The 21,513-nt window shown below is 36.0% G+C and overlaps 1 long non-coding RNA gene across 3 annotated transcripts in view; it reads right to left on the bottom strand.

Moving 5' to 3' along the window:
• Positions 1-21,513, bottom strand: part of LOC116154360 (uncharacterized) — a 676,189-nt gene that overhangs the window by 266,454 nt on the left and 388,222 nt on the right. The window lies entirely within an intron of this gene.

Here is a 21,513-nt window from a genome sequence, read left to right as displayed (position 1 = left end):
GATTATACTCTTGGATGAGTGTGGGCCTGCAGAGGTGATTTCACTAGTTCACAATCAGCCTCAGGGCCTACGTACCTCTCACAGTGTAGACATCTTGCCAGACTTTGAGATTTTAGTGTGTAAAGACTCATGTTGTCTTTGTTATAACTGACATCCTAAATGCAAGCCAGATATTTCATTTGGTTATCAAAGAAACAGCAATCTCTGTCAGTTGTGGAGAAATAAAACGCGATGTGTTTATTCTCTAAGGATGTGGCTTCCCAAAGAATTCTCAAGGGTAATTTCAACTATGAATGATGTGAGTCTTATTCTTTAATTTTCAGAAAAAATAAAAACAACTAAAAGGCATGTACATGCATCACCAACATACTGTTGGTATTTAAGACCAAGGAAATGAATGGGATTATCCAGGAAAGAGAAAAAGATGCCCTCAGTTCAGCCCTAGCAAATTCCATCACTCAGAAATCTGGTACAGGAAGATGGATTAGCAACAATGACTGATCAAAAGCAGGCCAAGGGGCCGGAGAAAACCAGAATGCATAGTGTCAAAAACTCGAGAGAAAAGTTGATGAGAGAGGACAAACTATGCCAAATGTTGCTGGAGGTTGACAATATGACAAAACTGACTATGTCATGTACTTTGTTATACCCAGTGCCCAGCACAGAGCCTGGTACTCAATACATTTTTGTTGCTTAAATGCTGTAACACCTCATCGTATACTCCATGAATGAATATGATGAACCGTGGTTTTTACTGTAGGAATTTTTACACTATTTGCCCTACCGAAACATAAACAGATTCATGTAGACATCTGTAAGGCACTATATCTGAAACGACTATGACAAAGTATATGGGGTTGGGGAATTTTATTGCAGCATGAACACCAGTCCAAAATAATCTACTCACTACAATTAACTACTGCATTTTTAAAACTAATATTCAATTTTTTAAAAGTGTATATTAAAAATATTTTTCTTAGGTTTTCAAACATTGAAATACAGTCAGTTACAATGTGTCAATTTCTGGTGTACAGCATAATACACCAGTCATGAATATATGTACATATATTTGTTTTTATATTCTTTTCCATTAAAAGTTATTACAAGCTATTGAATGTAGTTCCCTGTGCTATAGAGAAGAAATTTGTTTTTTTTATTTATTTTTATATATAGTGGTTAACATTTGCAAATTTCAAAGTCCCAAATTTACCCCTTTCCCCTGGTAACCATAAGATTGTTTACTGTGTCTGTGAGTCTGTTTCTGTTTTGTAGATGAGTTCATTTTTATTATATTCTGACTAGTCCTTTTACTCTGAGACTCAGTAAGCTGTTTGCCCATATGCAGAAAAAAAGCGGTGCAGGTGGAGGGGGGCTGAGATGGAAGCAAAAGGTGGGAAATTTTCAGGTCTCCAGTTGCATAAGTGGTGAGGGCTGACCTATGTGTTATGTCATTTCAGAAGGGCTGCAAGGACAAGGCAGGTATTTGTCTAGGCTCTAGAATTATTACAGCAACAACTTTGAAATTCCTGTTGCTGAGATCTATTCGCACAAATATTATTTCATTTTGAATAGTCTGCAGGATTTTAATATATTTCAGTTATTTTGGAAAAAGAAAAACAGAACATAACTTCAGTTATTTAAAAGCACACACACTAACAAAAAAGCAAAACTCCCCTTTCTTGGCCAGGGTAATTGATCTTCCTATAAGGTAATTCTAAAGGGCATCTTCCTTGAGTATTTCTCTTGATTTATGATTTTTTTTTGTTAAATCTTTTACAAGCAGGGCCAATCTGACTGTTGAATGATTGACAGAGTTTAAACCTTTGCTAAGACATCAGGCTCAAAAGGTTCTAAGATTGTGATAGATCACAGAAAAAAAGTTGTTATAAAGGAATTTACAAATATAAGCCAACAAGCCAGACCTAAGTAAATGTAGGTTCTATCCAGTTATAATTTTCTGGGTTCAGGGTAAAATTTCTTCATTCTGACTTTGGAAACTTGGGTTTTAGTCTTCTGATATTGAGACAGGAAGGGGGCAGGGCACAGCCATTCAAGGAATGCTACAGCAATAAACATCAAAATGGTGAAAGATTCAACCCCCAGTAGGCCTTGGGGCTCAAGATCGTGTGACATTTGACTTCTGGCAGATCTTGAGCTTCATTATACGCTCATTGTAATATATGAATAACATGCCCACAGGCACCATGGCAGTCCCAAGGCTAACCACAAAAGGTCAAAGAGTGGGAAATGGCCAGCTTCCTGGGAATCCCAGCCCCTTCCCCAGGCTAGTTAGACTGGTCCTTCCACTTATTAGCATACGAAGCCAAGCCACTGAGCCCAAAAAAACTGGCAACTTGGTGCCTCAGGGGCCGCAGTCTCTCTCCCCGCCCCCACCGCCCCGTTCGGAGACGGCCCACACACTGTCTATGGAATGTGTACCTACTTTTAATCTGAGCACCCAACCCCCACACCTCATGGCCTCTCTCTTGACTTTCGATGTATCTCTCTGAATAAATCTACCTTTACTCAACAGTGGCTCGCTCTTGAATTCTTTTCTTGCGTGAAGCCATGGACCCACACTTGGAGGGGTACGTCCCAGGAGATCAACTGAAGCCTGGGACACAGCCCTCCTCACACCCCATATCCGTTTTTCCTGCATCAATATAAACAATTTCATTCCTAATTTGTATTAAAATAGACATATTGAATATCTAATGGTATCTTGTTTCATGTGGATTGAGAAGTATAGATTTTAGTTTTGCTATTTTATTTTTTATTGAATAAATTGGAAGTGTAACACTATAAATTTAAGGTGCATAACATTATTTTTATACATTTATATATTGTAATATATTGTAATATATTGCTGATGTAGCAATATTTATGACATTACATAATTATAGGACAATGTTATTGTCCATATTCACTATACTGTTCAATAGCTCTCTTTGGCTTATTTACTACTCATTACAAGTTTGTCCCTTTAAACACCATCAATCTTAATTGCCCTGCCTTGTACCCTGGTGATCACCATTTTACATTCTGCTTTTTACAAGTTTAATTTTTTTAGATTCCACATCTATGTGATATTATACAGTACTTGTCTTTTTCTGTCTAGCTTATCTTGCTTAGCATAATACACTCAAAGTCCATCCACGTTGTCACACATGGGAGGATATCCTCTTCTCCTGGTTGAATAATATTCCACTGTGTATATGTACCACATCTTTTGTTTGTTGCCTATCTGTTTTATATTATCTGATAGCATCTACAAATCTTGAACTCCCAATTTATCCCTTCCCACTCCCTTTCCCTCTTGGTAACTATAAGTTTATTTTCTATGTCTGTGAGTCTGTTATAAAGATATAGTAATTAAGATTTTATAGTATTGACACAAGGATGGATAAATAGACAGATGGAACAGAGTGGAAAATTTTTTCTCAAGCACACAGGGGGCATGCCTTGTAAATACGAAGGCAAAGATGAGGGTGATGCACCCAGGAGTTAAGGAACACCAAAGACTGCCAGCAAACCATCAGGTGCTGGCTCCGAGGCACAGAACGGATTCTCCTTGAAAGCTCTCAGAAGGAACCAGCAGTGAAGAAACCTTGATCTCAGACTTCAAGCCTCCAGAATTGTGAGAAAACACATTTCTGTTATTCTACCCATTTTGTGTTGCCTTGTTGGGGCAGCCCTGGGAAACTTTTACAATTCCTAAAATACTTACAATGTAAGAATAGAAATTTTGATATGTTGCATTTTACAAATGATGCAATGGAATATTATTTTAATTATATAACAAAAGAAATGATTTGCTGATAAATAAAGGTCAACATAGGATATTTTATATATTTTTATCATGCTTGATATTAAGAATCAAAATGTATATGAAGTGTATATTAAAATTTAGGTTGACAAACTTACATTCTTGATGATGTTTAAAATTCTTGAATTTTACACTCAAGGAAGAAATAAATAGATCGTGAATGCATTTACCTTGCCTTCACTAGTTGCCATTACATGCTCTATCACTATGTATTCAGAGCCTCTCAGTCTATTCCATTTTAAAGAAAAAAGTACTTTAAATATTTTTATACATTTATTTTTAAAACAGACATTAAAGCAAATGCCATTCTCTGAAAACTACAAAACATTATTGAGAAAAATTAGACTGATAAATCATATTCATGGTTTGGAAGACTCAATATTATATTATAAATATGTCCATTCTCACCAAATTGATGGATAGAGTCAATGAGACCCAATAAAACTTCAACAAGGCTTACTGTGAAAATCAAAAGACCAATTCAAAATTTTATATGGAAATGTCAAGGGCATGAAATAGCAACAGCAATAAAGAACTACTCAAAGCAGTCACATCATCAGATCTTAATGCTTATTATAAAGATACAGTAATTAAGCTTTTGTGTATTGACATAAGAATGGATAAACAGACTGATAGAACAGAGTGGGAATTACTGTCTCAGATCAGTTTTCAAGTTTACCAGACATATACAGGACCCTTTCAATATATCAGTACAGATCTTCTATTTCTCTGGAAAGTTTTTTCTTTTTTTTTTTTGGATAATAGTTTTAAGTATTAATTGGGTTCCATTGTTTTATCTTTTTCAGAGACTCAAGTTGTTACACATTTTTTGTTCTTCTTCCATTTCAATTACTTTCTCTCTGTCTTCTTTTATTTTCCTTAACTCATTTCCTTTCCCATTTTTTGATTATTTCCCTGCTTTTCTTCAAGACTCCTTACTAAATTATTATTTTAATCCATGTTCCCTTTGAGCGTTTTATAATTTAGTCTTTATTTCTGAAAAAGATTTTGTCTTTTTCTTTATTTCTGAATTCACTCAACATTTTTTTTTCTTTCATCCATTTCTGTTCATAGGTTATTTATTTCTGATTAAATATTTTTCCATTTGTTTATTTCTATTTTTTTACATAGCCCAAATGTTGGTTTGAAGATATTTGATTCAGTTTAGAGTGTCTGATAGAGGTTTCTTTTTTCATATTTTATTTAAATGTGATGAAATTTTTTTATTTTCTGTTTCCCTGATATAGCTTTGTATAGATATATGTTACTTATGTCTATGCATTTCATGAATAGGATTAAAGTCTGAAGATGAAAGGAAAGGATTTAATGTGAGACCCTTTCTGTGAGTGCAATTAAATGTAGCTTCTTTAATGGATAGCTTTTTGGGGAGGTTGCTAGGGAAATAACTTGGCTTATTTTTAAGAACCTTAAATTTTCCTCCCTTGCTTCCTTTTCCCTTTACCACTCAGTCTCCAAATGCCACTTGTGTTCCTTTTTACCATTTTCTCTCCAGCAAATGTTGCTTTACGTACAATGCTTCCTCCAGTCCCCTATTTTAAGTCCTTTCCAATAGTTAATACTTTGACCAACAAAATTCTTCATCAGCACTTTCATACTCGGAGTGGACTTCTCCTTGAAGGGGATGAATTTAGCCTAGTCCTCTCTTGCCTTTCTTATGCAAAGACTTCAGCAGGAGCTCAAGAAAAAGCTTGGCTAGAAATTATTTATTCTCGTAGTTAAAGAGAATATTCTCTGTCTTCTAATTATTTTTTTCTTGTTAATTTCTAGGGTGTGGAGGAAAATTAGTGAAAGATTCAGATTTAGGGAGCCACCATTCACCACTGACCCTTGACTACCAATGTTAATTTTTTCTACAATTAAGCTGTATGCCTAATTGGAGAATGCAGCTCTTTAAGAGTTGCATTTGGTTGCTAGCAACAGACACTAAAAATAATAGTAGCTTTAAGAAGATAAGAATTTTTTTTTTTTTTTGCCTTAAAGAAATCTGAAGGCAAGCACTCCACACTGACTATTGTATAATATCACCGTGACCCCAGTATCCTTACTTTGCTTTGCATATCCATCATAAGAATATGGCTTCCTCTCTCAAGGCTGCCTGAATGTTGCAAGATGCAACCATCTCAGCTATCACTTTTGTGTTCCAAATAGAAAGAACGAAAAAGAATGAAAGGTAAAATGAGGGCATTCTCCTAAATGACTCAGCTCATTTCAAATGAGGGCTCTCAAAATTCTGCCCAGTTACTCCTGTTTATGTCTCATTCACCACTACGATCTGCAGGAAAGATGAGAAAATGTATTGTTTAGTCAGGCATCCTTCTAACCTCAATAAAGTCATTGTTCTCTTAATAAGAAAAAGGGAAAATGAGTAACTAATAGGTGCTTGAAGTTGCTGCTACAGAAAATAAATGTCTTTGGATAATATGGTTTTTCTCCATACCTAATATATTTCTGTTTCTAGGCATCTGTTACCTTAAATGATTATATACTTGAAATGAATAATAGGATATATTTAGTTCGGCTAACTCATTTTAAATCTGTACATGTGTTAACCATATTTTATACTAATATGTGTAGGTTCAACTTTATAATCTAAAGTATTAACTCAGCAAAATATGGCAAGTTAAAAAAACCCATAAATTTGAACAACTACTTTAGCCAAAGAAGTCAAATCACTGTAAATTTTTCTGTTATGCATGCATTTAAATACTCTTTGATATTAAATAACTATATTTTAAATCTAATAGCACTAATAATAGTTTTGATCTCTGTCTTTCTATTTGAATCATTCAATATTTTACCACTGACTAAAAATTTCTGGTTAGCAGTATAACTGTCAGTCAGCTTCTAGCTTCGGAGTTAGAAATTTATTTATTTGATTAAAACTGAACTTTTACTACTCTGAAGAGCTTAAGGCAGTGAATGGCTAATTCAAACCGTGAAATATTTAGCATTACAAAGGCAAGAAGAGGTGAGGCAATAAATAGAGGGTAGAAAATGAGAGTAGAAGGCAGAAAGAGACAACCTCAAGTCCAGGTAACATTCTTTCTCTGAGAGTGTTCTTTCTCTGAGAGTAATGCATTAAGGAAAGAAAAATGGTTTCTCATTTTTCCCCTTAATGGCTGCATTACTAATTTATTAGGGGTAAAATGACCTCTTCCCAAAGTTTATTTTTCAGATTTCTGAAATTATTTCACATACCTTCCACGCCTTCTCTTACCTTCTCTCACCAAAACAAATATCCATGCATTTATACAAAAGGAGCATATAATTTTAGCTGGTCCCCATGTATCCTGAAGCTTATACCAAAGTCCCAAAGTTGAGAAGCAGTGACTTAAAAGTTGAGTTTGTCAACTAGAGAGGAGGAGGAGACAGGATATTACTCCAGGGAGATAACATAGATAAGCAGTAGTTACAAGTTGTCATAGCTTCAATTTGTAGTATTTGGGCACAGGCAATAATTCTGTATTTATTTCAAAATAACAGGTCTTGGGGGAAGGTTGTGAGGATCCAGGAGTAGATAAAAGATTGCTGACAAATGATGAATGCTCGATCTTGCACTTTATATACTTATTTATCTATTTCATCAATGGATAAGACTGCTGATGAATTTCTAGCATGCTCTACTACGATAAGCTTATTCCATTGTCCTACCATCAGCTGTTTACTGTCCTTTCTGTGCCTTACTTCTGCCCGTGATTAGGAAGTCCTTCTGTCTGGGATCTCTTTTCTGCATATTCATTTTCCAAGAATTAACCTTTTGAATACCCATTCTTCCTGGACAGCCACTCAATCTGTATGTTTCTTACCAACTACCCATGAGGCAAAAACACACACTGGAGACCAAGTGCTGGACAACACAAGCCCGTTCCTAACCCTCATACCTTTCCTTGAGGAGAGAACATCATAAAATGACTGATTTAATAATTTATTATTTAGAGTCATCATGAATGCCATAAAGAGAAAGCACAAGTCTGTATTAGTATACTCAAACAGCTGTAACAAAAAACCATAGACTAGGTGGTGTAAAGAACTGAAATTTATTTTCTCACAGTTCTGGAGGCTGGAAGTCCAAGATCAAGGTTCAACCAGGTTGGTTTCTGGTAAGTGTTCTCTTTTTGACTTGCAGACGGCCACTTTCTTACTATGTCCTCACATGGCCTTTCCTCAGTACATTCTCAGGAAAGGAGGATGAGGGGGTGGAGGAGGGAAAGAGAGAGGACACATGAGCTCTCTCTTTGGGGTATCTTCTTAAATGGACTAATCCTATAGAATCAGGGCCCCACTCTTATGACCTCAGTTAATCTTGAGCTACTTCCTTGGAGGTCCCATCTCCAAATAACAGCCACACTGTGGGGTAGAGCTTCAACATACGAATTTTGGGGAGACACAAACATTCAGTCCATAACAAGGTCTAATCAGGCATTTAATAAGGTACTCGATTTAGTCTAGGTTATTAGGGATTGTTATGAGAAGGTAACATCTGAGCTCTGAAAAGTAATTTTTTTAAAAAATAAGAGGAGGGAAATCATATAGACAAAGGGAATAGCACACAAAAAGGCCCGGCAGTGGGAAGGAGTGTGCTACATTGGGGGAACTGAAGCAAAGGCAGGAATGTGTGTGATAAAACATGGTAGGAGACCAAGACGGAGAGGCAGGTAGGGGCTAGAACTTATATAGACTTACAGGCCAACTAAACAAACGGGCGGACATTAAACAGCTTTTTAAGAGTGACATGATTAGATACGCTATTTATAAGGGAAATTGCTCTGACTTCAGTACGAAGAGCCAATTAAACAGGATCGGAAGGTTAGTTATAAGGATGTGGCACTATTCCAGGTGAGACCGGATGATGGCTCGGGATAAAGTTGTGACTCTGGAAATGGAGAGGGGTAGGTGGAACTGGATATATTTTCGATGTAGAACTGAAATAAACTGGTGATTGATTAGCTAAGGAAGGAGATGAAGGGGAAGGAGCCAAGGATGACTCGGGTTTCTGATGGAATTTAGACCCATTCACTACCATGGAGAAAAATAAACTTTTTTTTTGCTGGGGGGTGAATAGTGATGGAGAGAGACTCACGTGTTCCATTTAAGACATGTTAAATCTTAGGTGCCTATGATATACCCAGTTGGATAAATGTGCCATAGATCATTTTAAAAAGCTCTGGGATAGAGATTTTAAATTTGAGAATTACCAGCCATAAATGATAAATGAAGCCATTAGTTCTAGCTGAGATCTCTAAGGGAGACAGTATAGAAAAGAAGAAAAAAAGTTTAGGATAAAGCCTTGAAAAAACCCAGGATTTAAAGTCCAATGAAAGCTGCTGAGAGTACAGAAGGAGTTGTCAGAGAGAGATGAGGGAAAGCCAATGGACATGAGAGTTTCAAAGAAGGAGGAAGTGATGGGGACAACTGCTAAGAATTAAATAAGATGAGGTCCAAAATCTGACAAATGGATTCAGCCAAACAGAGTGAATGAGAGATATTTCAGTGAGATGCTAGTGGTTGGAGCCAAACTGGAGCAGATAAAAGAATGGGTGGGACACAGTGGACCACAGACAGAACAGCAGCACCAAGGACCTCCTGCCACTAACTTGGATGCACACCTGGAAACTCTTACAGCTATAAAAACAGGGAATGAATGAATACATGAGAAGAAATGATGAATCTGAAACTTAGAACGGCAACATTTATTTAATTAGAAATCAAACAACAACGCTCACTTCCCTTTTTTCCTGGTGCCCGACAGATTTATGGAGCTATTTCAAGGTTTACGCATTGTTTGTTTCCCTAACTAAACAGAACTGAAACTGAAGTGCTATATACTTATCAGGGCACAAGAGCACAGTTCCAAAAGATGTTTATTCTCACAAGAATGAAATTCAATTTGGCCAGAGAAAAAGTAAAATTGACATTGAAAATAAATAAGTAAAACCCTAAAAAAAAGAAAAAAAATTTTTTTAAACACTGTTTATTATGGTACTAATAGGAGTAACTAGAAATAAATATAAATTATTTTATAATAAATATGTATTATTTTGTGGATCTTCACAAAGTATTTTTAAAATAAGATTCTGGTGATAATAGAAAATGTAATCATTTTAGTCTTCTTAGCACATATGTGCTAAGGTCTCTAATAGCCAAATGAGAAAGATTTTTCTGGGAAATAAGTGTCCTAGAGATTTTGAAGGAACCATCTGGGAAATAATATGTCCATCACCAGAAGAGGAAGTAATTAATACAGAGCAAATTCACTGGTTACAAAGGATTTTAGTAAGATGGCATGTTCTGGCAGAATTCTGGAAGACTAGTTTACTAAAACAGTCCACCATGATGTATGAGAGCAGTTTTGAACACCAAGTTTTGAATCTACAACACTTCATTATTCAATTTTCCCCAAACTCCTATTAGTGTGTAAAACAATACTAGGGGTTGGACACAAGCAATTGTTCAACTTCCACTAAGAACAAGACAAAAGGAAATAAATAGGTACAAGAAAGCGTACAATCAGAATTCTCTGTTACGTGAATCACTGTACGTGTGCCACGACGTCTGTGCAAAAATCAAGTGCCAGTCATCAGAATGAGATAATAAGAATCATGGCGGGATCAATTTCTTTGAAGATTTTAAGGAAAATGGAAAACATATTCCATAAGAAGAGTGAAATATAGTCTTACAAACAGACCAGAAATTACTTGTGTGATTTTGACTCATGCTGTTTCACTGTGTTTAGGTGTGGGAGAAAAATGAGATGAAAAGAAATAGCTTTGCTGAAGAAGATGGAAAGAAATAGTTATACTCTAGTGGAAAATTTTCTGAATAACGTCTCCTGTAACCAGACTCCCTGCACAATTCTAAATGTTTACACGCTCAGTGCCAATGGACAACTTTCACAATGTCTATAAACAACTCTTATTCCAGATCCAAACATCTCCCTGCTGTGGGGTAGCTAGTAAGCAAATACAAGCTGTCAAATGGCACCTTACAGCCAGATTCCACACACAGAGCAGCATGTGTCGGCGCATAGACTGATTCGTGCGCACACAGCATCCCATTTTCCAATTGTCAAACTTCAATTTAAAAAGGAGGATTCGGGAAATAAAATCTGGTTGGCGTAAATTAAAAAAACAACTTTTCTCCAGCGACCTTTCACTTTCTTCTGTCTCTTAAATGAAAACTCAAATACCAATTAATAATTTATAGAAGAGGAAACCTGAAGTAGAGAAGCCACGTATGTTAAGTGGTTGTCCCTTAGGTGCCCAGAAGAAAGGGAGGGAGCACAGGTTCAGTGGGGAAGACGATGACAAAGACTGTGAACTCCATTCCAGAGACATTTATTTAAACATATAGCTTTTAGAAAAGTAAGCATGAGACAAAAAACAGCAAGCGAGGTACTTAAAATACAGAAGAGTGTCACCCACTATGCTTATATAAAATGGCAGCAGGGGGGAAAAATAATTCATTTTCCTCTGAGAGGTTTTGAACTTCATCACTGCGTATCATTTGACTATATTACATCCTTAAAGGAAAAACAAATAAAAAACAGTGGTATATTTCAACAATGGGACCTGGTGTGTCTCCTAACTCTGGATGTCCAATTAATGAATTCTGCATTAACTAGTAACAGGAAACATGTCTCACCATATCTTAAAAATATTTTAGAAAGCCATCAATAAATGATATAAGTTCATCACTGTGTTAACATCACTAAAACAGTATCTTCCAAGCCTGAGGATGCTTCCCTGCTTTGATTACGAGTGTTCTTAGATTCTTTCAATGGAACTGAAGTGGGAATGTCAGGTTACCACTGCCAGACACAGCAGGTCAGTAGGCTTCACCAGTCACTAGTCAGCACTCTGTGCAATGTCCAAATAGTATCCAGCCTGCTTCAAGTCCTCTCCCTTAAGGTGGGAATGACCCTCAGCAAGAAATGTCTTGAGCCTCAAACCTGGCCTTGCTTACACATATGTTAGGTAAATAACATGGAGGTTACCCACAGCTGCCCAACAGAAATTTGTGAGTTAGACCAGAAAACACCAGTGGAAATGAAGAACTGGGACCATTTTTAGTCCTCATGCAAGTCAAAAATGATAGACTTTTCATGAAGTAGGACAAACTTTTCCTTTATTTAGGTTAAAAAGAGTCAATCTCTCCTTAATGTATTTATCTTTACACATCTAAATATATAAAGAGCAAGGAAATAGGATTATTTTAATCACATATTAGAGCACATTTCTCGTTTCCCCCCAGAGTATCCATGCAGCCTATGCTTTAGGAAAAAAGGAGGGGCAGAGAAACTGTGGTTGATATTGCATTTTCATGATTTGTGAGTACCCTCTTTTTCTATAAGAAAGAAAAACAGTTAAATATCTTGCCCTGAAATCCTCCAGACTCATTTGGGAGATGATCCCGAGCAACATCTCTGGTCTCAGATATGGTATAAACAGCGATTGTCACTTTCAAGGCACTAGAAGCAGTAACACGAGAAATAAACTAATAAAAGAGAACACCTTAAAAAACAAAGTCATGTTATATGCTAAGTATGCCATGGGAAGGGGAATTTAAATAAGGAGATGATCACTAGTACCTGCCCCCATTCTTTCCTATAGCCTGCCTGCCGAGATGAAAACCCTCTTTTTTCCTTACTACTGAGAAGATAATTCTATCTTCCTATCAATATTAAAAATGGCTCAAGTCTCTCTCGTTTAAAAAATACTTCTCCAAACTTGATAACCCCTTCAATCCCTCCTTAATAAAATGTCTTCAAAAAGAATGCTTACATTCAGAGTTTCCACTTATAAATTATTCACTTCTCAAGCCACAGACATGGAGCTATTGGTTGAGGAATGAGTCATACGTGGGGTGTTAAAGTAGAAAGTGTACAAGTCTCATCTCTGATGACTGGACATCCCTTAGGGTCTGTGCTGAGCTATTGGTCCCCTCCCTGGGTGGCTCATTCTACTTCATGGCTTCCGTGACCACTCTTAGGCTGATGACTTCAAGATCTGGATCATCAGGACATTTTTCTCTCTTGAGCTTTATATATGTATTTGAGGAGTGAACTGTTGTCTTTCTGTCTCTGTCTCTGTCTAAATATATGTCTGAATTTCTCATTCATACATAAAATCAAATATATTAAAAACTGAAATTATCTTACCATTCTTCCTTACCACCCCATACTCTATACTCTATCAATCAACAAACCCCACTCACTTCCTGTTCCTCTCCAACACATTGATTTTATTCCTGATTATTATTTAGATATACCAAGACTGCTGAGATCACTGCAACAGCCTCCTTATTTGTCTTTTTAAATCCATCCTTATTCCTTCCAAACAATAACCCACATACTAAATAGAGCAATTTATTTATTTATTTATTTATTTATTTATTTATTTATTTATTTATTTATTTATTTATTTATTTATTTATGGGGGGTAATTAGTTTTTTTTTTTTTAATGGAGGTACTGGGGATTGAACCCAGGACCTCATGCATGCTAAGCATGTGCTCTACCACTGAGCTACACCCTTCCCTAGAGCAATCTTTTTTAAAAAATAAAAATCAATAAATCTAACAATATGTTTACCTTTTCTAAAATATTTCAAGGACTCCTCATTACCCACAGGATAAAACAGGATTTTCTTAACAGGGCTGACATGGTCCTTTGTGCTATGACCGCTGATTAACTCTCCAACTTTACTTCTTGATACTTTCCTCCCCCCTGCAACAATCCAGTCAGATTCCTCTACCTCAAATTCTCTAAAGGCACTGGACTTTGGTGGAGACCATTGGTTCCCTCCTGCTTGCCAGACCCTTTCCCATCTTCACTTGTCATCAATCACATAACTCATGAGCACTGTTCCTCTGTAGATATCTTTTCATTTTAGAAGTCTTTGAATCCAAAGCATAATAGCCCCTCCCATACTCTATTATCTCATGATTATCTCAGCTCTCATTAGCTGTATCTCCCATTTAGCTTAATAGGATCAGAGATTACGTCTACCTTAAGTCCCTTAGTACCCCCCATAGTCAAGCACAATGCATGGCATACAGTAGGTGCTTAATAAAGGTGGTTAGTGATGACCTAAACACAAAGCTCTTGCCTAGAATTTCAGGGCAGGTGAGCATTTCAGGAAATAATGTGTGTGAAAGAAATCTATATGACTCTTAAAAAGCCATATTTAGCAATCACTTACACCGATTGTACAGCAGTACAAAAATATGATGAAACCTTACCAACTCAGGCCAGGTAGGTTAAAAAAATCAATCAGGATGGATTAGGGGTGGGGAAAGTGTGACATCGTGTTAAATGAATGTAATTGTTAGTTTTAAGTAAGATATTCAAACTAGACTAACAAACCCCTACAGAAGTGCTAAGGAACTCAGCCCCTCAAAAACCAGAAATGCTTTCAAGTGAGTATGTAAATGGTAAGCATGTGGGTGTTTCTGAAAGGGTTTTAAATCACCCATTTACTTAAGTATTTTAAGCACTCCTCCTGCAATTTAGCTCAAGCTGCAATTTAGAACAATTTAAGGGAAAGATTTGCTAAGTAAAAATAATTTTCAATCAGCCCCCTTTTCCAAAGTATTATAAACGTCACATTTATAGTATTAGCTGTCCTAACTAATGAGATTTCAATGCCTTTGAAACTGGAAAATGAAGTCCTCAGTCTTGGGCGGTGTCTGGTGCTGAAAAAATAAACATACGACTTTTTAAAAAGTATTATCCCACAGCTACAGGAAAAAAGAAGTTGTCCTTTTTTACACAGGCAAATGATAGCTTTTTAAAAACTGCTGGAGACATGTAACTTGTAAGTCATCTCCTTAACCCAGCAGCCTCAATCAAGACAAAGTGTTGGTCATGGACCACACCTGGACTTGCTCTGAGACCAATCACAAGCCTTTTGCTAAGGATGTCACTGAGAGGTGATTCCCAAGGCAAAGCATGTGTGCAGAGAAAGGAGTCAAGGAGGCAAGCTGGCCCCCTGAGGGAAACATCTTAGGACAGCACAGATCAAAATTTCTTCAGTTTATTTTGACTGAAATGCCTTCATTATATTTGAGGGATGGGTTCTTATGTTTGCAAGTTCAAGTTATATCTGTGGTTTTCCTGGAGCAGTTTTGATGTACACAAATTAATCATTTTAATCTTCATATGTGCACATCCAAAACAAATTTCTGTGTGTACAGATGCATGCAAGTATTCTGCATAAAGAGATGAAGCATTAAAAATTACAGACTTTACTATATTTATTCTTATCACAATCATCTCACAGAGAAAAAGGTTCCTGACTCTATTTTTAGGTTTAAGAATTCAGGAAATGCTATCATTTTCATCCCTACATCTTTTATACAATTATATCTAAAAATCACCACATTGATGAGGAAACATTTTGTGTTTAAAGACTGAGAAAAAGAGATCCACAAACCTCGTTCAATAATGCAGTCCTGAAAAAATACCTAAAAACTTTTGCCCGAGGAAACTATTTTCTATAATAACAGGAATTCCTCCGATAGCAGCAATAGCCCATTTCCTGCTGTTAGCTCTCAATAGGAAGGAGATGAATAATTTTTCTTCATATCTTTGAACAATGTTTAAATTATTCCCCAATCTTCTCTGTTTCACACTAAATAATTCCTCACTCCCTGCGCACTTCTTCACGGGTGTTACTTGAAATTATCAGTGTTGATCTCTATTGCACTCACTTCAGTCTCTTTATGAGTTCTAGAAACCCAGACTTCAAAATTTAATAAGAGTAAAACTCAGATTTCACATTTTTCATAGTCTTATTTGTAGATTCCAATCTTCTAGTTTTAAAAAAAGAGGAAAGAAAGAAAGGGAGAAAATAGCAACATGACATCATGGAACATTCTCTAAGGCTGCTGCTGTTTGAGGTTGTCTTCATCTGTAACTGACAACCTCCCCAGCCCCGCTTTTCCTTCCCTCCATTTCCAGAAAAGTGCAATGTTTTAGACATTGGAATCTCTAAGCTTTATTAGTACCACTATGGAATAGGGCCCCATGAGGCTATTTAAATGAGCCCCAAAGCCTTTTGTTAAGTTAGCACAGGATTCTGTTACAAAGAACACTACTGACTGATTTCTCCAGTGGACAGAAGGGAACAGTTTTAATTGGATTAGTAATGTGACCCTTGGGTCCCACAGAGATTTATAATGCTTAGTTAGATTAAAGTTTACCTAACTCAAAGGATTTGCTAAAGAGATGTGATTTTTTTTTATGTTCCCTAGAATAAAATGTGTAGTTAGAGCAGTATATCTTAGTCACATTGTAGGCTATGGGACTTATATTTTATTGTTTGGTCAGGGGCCCCTTCAGACCTGCAGAGGATAAGCTATGCATTTTCAGCATGAACTTATTAATAGTTACACTTAAGTAATCACCCAGGAGCTTCATTATTTGTCGGATTTAATAATAATGTTATGTAAGTCGGTACGATGCATTTCTCCCAACATTGAAAACATTTTATCCTCCTTAGTGGAAGACACTCTACTGCATAAGTATAGTGCATGGAGACTCTGGAGTTAGACGGTCTGAGCTGCGGTCTCGTATTCTCCTTGTACTAGCTCTGCATGCTTGGACAAGGTAAGCTCATATGCCTCACTTTCTCACGTGTAAAATGGAGATACATTACTTTTTCAAATGGTTGCTCCCAAAGATTAGATGAGTTAACACTCAATCATTTGGCTAATTCCTAGAACATTGTGATAACTCACTAAATTATAAATATAATTATTATTATCATTGTTGTTTAAATTTGTGACTTTCTTCTTTTACGTTTACGAGAGTTTTACGCCAAACCTGACCCTTGCTCTTACTTTACCCTAATAGTGATAATCCTTCAAGTATGGTTAAAAGCTGAGTTACATGCAAAAAAGTTCTGAAAGCACTTGAAACCAGGTAGTAAGAGAGAATATGACTATCCAATCCAAAAACATAGTTAGAGACGATATGACTGTCAAATTCAAACATGTTTGAGGACATAATTTCCTCTAAAAATGGTAAACAGACAAAAATATCCATTGAAAAAGTAGCTGATGAAATCTTGAGACCCTAAATTGAGGGTAGGCACCGAAATCTCTTAGAGGGAAAGGGACGAATAGAGAGAAAATAGGAACGATTGAGAACAAATCTCCTCTGTCTGGTGCCAGTGTTGCCTTCTCAATTCAGAAAATACAGTCATTTGGGGTATTTTTTTTTTAGAAATTTGAAATCTAGAATGAGGAGCTCATACAGGTGCATGAAGTCTCCAAAACGAACACAGGAAATGTTGACAGAAGTTAACAAAGACCCAGATTACTCAATTATTCCTCATCGAGAAGACTTAGGAGTTAAGGAGATAGTTTTTTACAGGCAAATACTCCTGAGGGTAAAGATTTATCACTCTTTCCTGCATTATTTTGACTGACTTTATTTGTATAGCTACTTCACATGGCATTTAGCTGAATATGTATGAAAGGCAATTTTAATATGAAGGAGGAGAGGAGTTAGTACGTTTTTATTGAGCTCATTCTGTGAGGGATGCATTAGCCAGACAATGCAAAGGATAAGAGAATGAGTACATTTCGGCCATTAAGGGATAAATACTTTTAATAAAGAAGACAGAAAAATTGAGTACATATAAAAAAACACATAAAATGCAAAGAAAAAACATGTGCTCTAGGAGACGGACAGAGTGCTTTCAGTGGCCAGCCGGGGGGGAGTGATGGCACTCCAGGTAGGATCCATAAATGCCTTACCTCCTGGCTGAAGGTGAGACACACAGAGAAAAAAGATTCTTGGTCCCTTCTGGTTTCATATCAGGAATCACCACCAACCACCGACAGATATATGTATTTGGCTAGCACGGTGGTTTTACATTTTTTAAATATGTCATAATATTTTTAACACTGTGAATTTTTCATATAAAATTCCTATTTCTGGATTCTCTTTAAACTTTGGAAGAGCGGGAAAAACTGGCCTTCAAAATCAACAGCAGCTGCTGATGGCAGGCTGCCGAGAGCCTGGGCATGTGCTCTACGGATAACCCACGTCCGGATCCTGCCACCTGCTACATGCACTGAGGTGTCCGAAACCTGTAATCCCTTAAAGTCAAGGTTTTTGTTGCACATGGTGTTACTTCAAAACATTTAATACCCCTTTTTGCCTTATACCTAACTTTATAAACTTGGGGCAATTTGTGTTAAGTATGTTTTAAAGGAAAGGAAGAATATTACATATAAAACTATGATAGAATATGTCAATACATAGAAAAAACTAAAAATGTTGAAACACTTCAAGGAGGAAATATTGTATAAGGGTAACTTGGGAGAATTTTTAATTTTTAATTTTTTGAAGAACCTCCATAATGTTTTCCATAGTGGTTGCTTCAATTTACATTTCTATCAATAGTGCACAAGGGTTCCCTTTTCTACACATACTGCCAACACTTATTATTTGATGACTTTTTGGTAATAGCCATTCTGACAGCTGTGAGGGGATATCTCATTGTGGTGTTGATTTGCATTTCCTGGATGATTAGTGATGCTGAACATCTTTTCATGTGCCTGTTGGCCATCTGTATATCCTCTTTGGAAAAAGAGGTCTATACAGGTCCTGTGTCCATTTTTTAATTGGATTCTTTTGTTTGTTTGTTTTTCTTGAGTCGTATGAGTTTTTATCTATTTTGTATATTACCCTCTTATTGTATATGTTGTTTGTAAATATTTTCTCCCATTTATTATGTGGTCTTTTCATTTTGTTGATGGTTTCTTTCACTGTGCAAAAGTTTTTTAGTTTGATGTAGTCCCATTTGTTGATTTTTGCCTCTTTTTCTCTTGCCTAAGGAGATAGATCCAAAACTTGATTGCTAAGAACAAAGTCAAAGAGCATACTGCAAACATTTTCTTCTAGAAGTTTTATGATTTCAGGTTTTACATTTAAGTCTTTAATCCATTTTGAGTTTACTTTTATTTATGGTGTGAATAAGTGGTCCATTCTGATTCTTTTGCATATAGCTGTCCAGTTTTCAAACACCATTTACTGAAGAGGCTGTCCTTCCCCCATTGAATGTTCTTGCCTCCAGTACTATAGATTAATTGACCAAGTGAGTGTGGGTTTATCTCTGGGCTCTTTATTCTGTCCTATTGATCTATGAGTGTGTTTTTATGCCAGTACCATACTGTAGCTTTGTAGTATAGTCTGAAGTCAGGGAACCTGATACCTCCAGCTTTGCTCTTCTTTCTTAAGATTCCTTTGGTTATCTCAAAATGTATGGCTATTTGTTCCATACAAAATTTAGGATTATGTGTTCTAGTTCTGTGAGAAATGCTTTAGTACTTTATACTGATTTAAAATGTATTTTAAAATAGAAATGAAATAATTTAACATTTTTATTGAGTTATAGTCATTTTACAATGTTGTGTCAAATTCCAGTGTAGAGCACAATTTTTCAGTTATACATGAACATACATATATTCATTATCACTTTTTTTTCACTGTGAGCTACCACAAGATCTTGTATATATTTCCCTGTGCTATACAGTATAATTTTGTTTATCTATTCTTCATATGCCCGTCAGTATCTACACATTTTGAAATCCCAGTCTGTCCCTTACCACCCTCCACCCCCTTGGCAATTACAAGTTTATATTCTATGCCTTTGAGTCTGTTTCTGTTTTGTATTTATGCTCTTTTTTTTTCATTTTTAGATTCCACATATGAGCGATCTCATATGGTATTTTTCTTTCTCTTTCTGGCTTACTTCACTTAGAATGACATTCACCAGGAACATCCATGTTGCTGCAAATGGCATTATGTTATCATTTTTATGACTGAATAGTATTCCATTATATAAATATACCACCTCTTCTTTATCCAGTCATCTGTTGATGGACATTTAGGCTATTTCCATGTCTTGGCTATTGTAAATAGTGCTTCTATGAACATTGGGGTGCAGGTGTCATTTTGAATCAGGATTCCTTCTGGATATATGCCCAGGAACAGGATTCCTGGGTCATATGGTAAGTCTATTCCTAGTCTTTTGAGGCATCTCCATACTGTTTTCCACAGTGGCTGCACCAAACTGCATTCCCACCAGCAGAGTAGGAGGGTTTCCTTTTCTCCACAGCCTCTCCAGCATTTGTCATTTCTGGACTTTTGAATGATGGCCATTCTGACTGGTGTGAGGTGATACCTCATTGTAGTTTTGATTTGCATTTCTCTGATAATTAGTGATATTGAGCATTTTTCCATGTGCCTGTTGATCATTTGTATTTCTTCCTTGGAGAACTGCTTATTTAGGTCTTCTGCCCATTTTTGGATTGGGCTGTCTGTTTCTTTCTTATTGAGTCATATGAGCTGCTTATATATTCTGGAGATCAAGCCTTTGTCGGTTTCATTGTTTGCAAAAATTTTCTCCCATTCCATAGGTTGTCATTTTGTTTTACTTATGGTTTCCTTTGCTTATAAGTTTAATTAGGTCCCATTTGTTTATTCTTGCTTTTATTTCTATTGCTTGGGTAGACTGCCTTAGGAGAACATTTTTGAGATGTATGTGAGATAATGTTTTGCCTATATTTTCTTCTAGGAGGTTTATTGTATCTTGTCTTATGTTTAAGTCTTTGATCCATTTTGAGTTGATTTTTGTGTATGGTGTAAGGGAGTGTTCTAGCTTCACTGATTTACATGCTGCTGTCCAGTTTTCCCAACACCATTTGCTGAAGAGACTGTCTTTATTCCATTGTATATTCTTGCCTCCTTTGTCGAAGATTAGTTGACCAAAAGTTTGTGGGTTCATTTCTGGGCTCTCTATTCTGTTCCATTGGTCCATATGTCTGTTTTTGTACCAATACCATGCTGCCTTGATTACTGTAGCTCTATAGTATTATCTGAAGTCTGGTAGAGTTATTCCTCCAGTCTCTTTCTTCAAAATAGAAATGAAATAATTTTACATGTTTAACAATATACTAAGATGATGAATTCTTCCCAGTTAATATTTAAATTGAAATCAATTCATATCAAAGCTGCAGCATGCTTTTTTATGGAAATTAATATGCTGATTTTAAAATTCATATGAAAATTCAAATGATTTCAAACATCCACAAAAGAAGAGAAAGGTGTATTTGACTTCAAAATTATAAAAATATAGTAATCAAGACAGCAAGGTATTGGCATCAAGATAGATGGATAAATAATAGAACAGAATGGAGAGTCTATTAACAGTCCAATATTACCAATACATACATGGTCAACTGACTTTCAACAAAGATGCAAAAATAATTCAGCAGAAAAAAAAATGTATATATGTTGTCTTTTTAAAAACGGATGCTTGAAAAACTGGATATCCAAATACAAAAAAATGCCCTTTGATTCGTAGGTTCTACCCCATTTAAGAAAAATAATGCAAATGGGTGACAGAATTAAATATAATATCTAAAAATATAACACTTCTAGGAGAAAATAAAGGAGAAAATACCTGTGGCCTTCAGTGCAGCAAATACTTCTTAAATGAAATACCGAAAGACTGATCCAAAATAAAAATTCAATATATTGGACCTCATCAAAATTAAGAACTATACTTTGGAGGGAAAAAACGCTTAAAATTTTACACATCAGAAATTGTGAGAAAATATTTGCATCCCACATATCTGCTAAAGGACTTGTAT

This window comes from Camelus dromedarius, chromosome 6, assembly GCF_036321535.1.
Source record: "Camelus dromedarius isolate mCamDro1 chromosome 6, mCamDro1.pat, whole genome shotgun sequence".
Classification (NCBI taxonomy): Eukaryota; Metazoa; Chordata; class Mammalia; order Artiodactyla; family Camelidae; genus Camelus; species Camelus dromedarius.
This window is presented reverse-complemented; position numbering and strand designations above follow the sequence as displayed.